The sequence below is a fragment of the Notothenia coriiceps genome, unplaced genomic scaffold (genome assembly GCF_000735185.1).
Source record: "Notothenia coriiceps isolate Sejong01 unplaced genomic scaffold, NC01 NC01_scaffold00034470, whole genome shotgun sequence".
NCBI lineage: Eukaryota > Metazoa > Chordata > Actinopteri > Perciformes > Nototheniidae > Notothenia > Notothenia coriiceps.
The window spans coordinates 76,905-81,178 of NW_011367171.1; the positions used below are offsets into that span (position 1 = coordinate 76,905).

General features: G+C 38.9%; 1 long non-coding RNA gene across 1 annotated transcript; it reads left to right on the plus strand.

The window, feature by feature from the left end:
• The first annotated feature begins 1,550 nt into the window (after positions 1–1,550).
• LOC104962180 (uncharacterized) lies at positions 1,551–3,803 on the plus strand. The gene is made up of 2 exons (XR_800179.1): positions 1,551–1,585; positions 2,000–3,803. It is a non-coding gene; the product is annotated as an uncharacterized lncRNA (long non-coding RNA).
• The last annotated feature ends 471 nt before the right edge of the window (positions 3,804–4,274 follow it).

Here is a 4,274-nt window from a genome sequence, read left to right on the forward strand (position 1 = left end):
AGAAGGAATTGAAGTGATACAACTGGATATACATTTATTTTTTCGTATAAATCTTCTTTTTTGTTTTGTCTTTTTATTAAAATCGTTAATTTGATTTAGATCATACACCTTTTTTTTCACACTTCATCAACACTATTAAAACTTGAAATGACAGCTGGTTTATAAATATTCTTTGACCAATACATTCTATTAAATCATGGGATGATGGCAAAAATGCCGAAAAAATGTAACGAGTGAAGGCCTGAAATGTTTGATTATTACGCTATTTTTGTTTGCTTTGATTTTCCCCGTAACAACACTCGCAATTATAGACACATAGACACACACATGCACGCACAGCGGAGTACTCGGAGGCCCAGACCCAGCAGGCTATGTAATGCTTCGTTAACCCCTCGATGGTCGTTAGCTGTACCGAACCTGGGAGTCATTTAGTGTCTCGTGTCTGTCGGAGCGACACGTAGCAACAGAGACCTGTAGGTACAAGATGGAGATAACAGACAGACGCAGTGTTTGGACAATAAGCCCTCATTTGATAAATCCTTTCTGCCCCTGTGTGACTGTACAGCAGATGAGCTCAGTGTCCCATTTCCTCTCTCATAATCTCAGTCAGTCGCAGCGGGATGTGGATTGGTGGTAGTTTTCCTGGAGACATCAACACACACTTTGTCTTTGTGTGTGTGTTTGAGTCTTTGGGGTTGCAGTGTTAGCGGTGGGTTCAAGGCTATAGATCGATTTTAATAACGGCGGCAATTGTGCAGCTTCATCCACGTTTCCTGACCTATAGTCCTCTCCCTCGCTGATGTTACACTGCGGCTCCTTTTTCTGAACAGTTTCCGCTTTTCACTCTCACCACCTGTATTTCTTATCCTCTTATTTTTACCAGATCTCCCACCCCTCCTTTTCCCTTCATCCTCACCATCCCTCCATCCCTCCGTCCATTATTTCCTTTTAGTCCACCCCCTGCTGAGAAAGTGACACGCAGACACAAACAACCCCCCCATCCCGTCTCTCTCTCTCTCTCTCTCTCTCTCCCCTCCCTTTTCTCTCTGTCTGACCTTGTTTCAATCTTTCCAACCTTCTTTTTTTTCGACATACTTTCTCACTCGGGTCTCCAACGCTCTTCCTTTCATCTTCTGTCCACTTCTTGGTTTCGCTCTGTCATTTTGAATTTTCATGTGTTTTTTCCCCCCGTTTTTCATTTCCTGTATCCCCTCTGTATAATCTGGATCATTCTTACTCCTTCTAATTTACATAACACTATCTTTTCCTGTTGCCATGCTTCTCAAGCGCTTTTTTTATCCGACCTTTAAGAGAATTTGCATAGGGGACATATTTAGGGTTGCGCAGCCAGTCAGTGCTCATTTTTCATGGCGTAAGTCTTTGAGTAATGGTAAATACCTTCCCCTGTTCATTTGTCTGTTTCTCGCCCCCTCTGTTCCACAAAGCAGTAGCTTTATTGAGAAAGTTAAGCATACAAAAATGACTAATCAGCAACTTGTTTCTTTGCCTCAACTTTACTGAATTATGTCTTTCTCTTCTTCTCTCTCTCTAGTAAAAGCATCAGAGGGTTCAAAACAAATACAAGGTAAGCTGCAACATTTGAATCCTTATTTATTCTCGTATACGCATTTTTACAAGTGCTTACAAATTATTTGTATGATCAAAAATGAGTATGATGTCGCCATAACTTTACAGCTCTATTGTAAAAATCCCCAATGTTGCACTTCTATAACATCCTACTATCTTCTGGAAAGTTTTCCTCACAATTTTGGAACCGGCTGCAGGGATTTCCTTGAGTTTTTTCAATGGTGCTTTCTAAAAAGTTTCTAAAAAACCAAAAACTCCCTAAAAACTGCCGACAAAGTTAGGAGGCCTTTTCTATAATAACTGTATATGCTTTACCATTGAGGTTTTCATGAATTGCAATCAAAGCACGGAGCCCAAAACGTGGAAAACTAGTCCACACTAAGGGTGACAATAATGTCCTTCTCTCTTTCAGAAACTGAGGCTGTAACTAGTGCCTGCTACCTGAGGACAGCTTCCCCTCCCCTCCTCCTCACCCTCGTCCTCCTCCTGCTGACTACCTGACTTCCTCGTCTGTCCGCACCGCTGACCCGCACGCCCCGGCCCGAGAGATACTACTCAGATGGTCAATTTACACAACGCATTCTCCGTTCGGACAAGTGAATGACGCAATGTGTTCTATGCCAAGTTGCTGCAGATGACACATGTTCCATTGTGGCTGGTTTACCTGTGAAAATCCCGAAGAATTTTTTTTTGTCTTTTTCTAGAACGGGGCCAGATTGACTCAGGGACCGAAACGCTGGATCACAGTGATTAATTTCTTTCACCCTAAGTGTATAGTAACACAGAATATTACACATGGAGGTAAGACTCATAACGAACTCTGATGCCAGATAACATTGAGTCTGTCAGGACACGTTCCAAACAAGTTTTTCCTCTACCGTTTTAGTTCCTCATGTTCTACTTTTTTGTATTTTCATGTTTTTTGAGTACCTGCCACATGGTAACAAGTGACCAAATTAAAACACTACTGTACTGAATGGCTCAGGTTGACGTTAAATCAGTTAGCTGGGGACTTTTATAATTTTCTTCATATTGTTAGACATACATAACTGACACATTTTTTTAAGTTTAAGAAAAAGATAATTAAGATCAATTCATCAACAAATGTATAGATTTTGGAAATAAAGGTATTTAGGAGGAAATTAGGAATGATTAGTCAACTGGGGCTGCTGCGCCCCCTACTGGGATCAAACTGGTTCAAGTGGAGTTGGACTGGGTTGGCCTTAAACTTAAACGTGAACCCTATATTGCGGTCCTGTGAGGTAACAACGGGACCTGTGACAGAATTAGTCCTCTTTGATTGGACCCCATGTTGTTCTGCTTCTCTACTCCTCTCTGCTTCAAAATATAGCACAGAACAGAGGGGTTTATGGGTAAAGAGGGAGCATCAGCGCGCCTTGCTCCACTGAACACGCTGCGGAGGCTTATTTGTCGATGCCCCCTGGTTTTTACACATCCTTGATTTTAGGTTTAACTGTATAGTTAATATATTCTGCAAAATTAAGATGTATTAACCGCATAAAAAATAAGAGCGGATCTCTGATATTGAAGTGCAGAAATCGGACTAAATGTATATTCTGGTAAAGGATGTGTTGCTTTTGTTTTTTTCATATGCTCTGCTACAATGTAGTTTCACAGGTAAATTGATATCATGTTATTTTTGCCAAATATTTTTCTTTAAATAAATTGATTGTCCTGGATTAAGAAAAAGATATCAGAAAAAAAACATGGCTTTAAAAATGTAAATGAACAGCATAGTTGTTTATTTTTCTTTGAAATTAAATGAATTTTATATATTTGTAAATTTACATAATTATTTCCCCACAATATTTGAGTGACTTGAGGTCAGAAAATGTATAGGTAATTGTTTTTTTGTTCTCAAATGTTTTATTCTATCTTTAATCTACATTGTTAGCACTTAATATATGCTCCTCCATGCTGTAAATCACACCAGTCATGCTATTGTTTTTTTAAATGTTAATTTCCTAAATGGGCGATACAAGTTAAGTTTGAAGATGTGTTAAATAACTTCAGTGTAGGATTTTACAATCATGTACAACTAGGAATGTGTTTTTGATATCTTAAGTTTTTGTTTAACTTGTTCTCCTTTCACATTTTAGTGAAGAATGTAGCTTCTTCTGTGAAGAGCCAATTGCAATCTGAGCCTTTTTTTTTTACGTGGCAAGACAACAAAAATAAATATGGTTGCATTTAAAGGCTTCAAGTTGATCATCATTTAACTTTTGAAAGTATTTATGTTTTAACAGCAAGTCTCCGTGAAGACACACGAGCATACTCACAGCTTTATTTGCGGAACACACACGTCCAGTTTAATACACATGGGTATAGAGATAAGGAGACTTCAGGGACTTTAAATGACCTTGTGGTGCAAGAGGCCATTGTAATGTGAGTAACTTAGTGGAATATTGAGCTGAGTCTTTATCTATGGGCAGCCGAAGCCCGATAAGACTCCAATAGACTCCCGGTATTAATAGACCCTGAAGCATCATGCCCAATACATCAACCTAAAAGTAGTAACTGCATTCATTTTCAGTCATTATAAAAACACAGTTTCAACACAGAACTGAATACAGAGCAAGACAAAATGTTGTGTAGTTTAAAAAAAGATATAGTGTACATCCAGATAAGCTGTAAATGCATTTCCATTTATGTAGGCTGTAATGTAG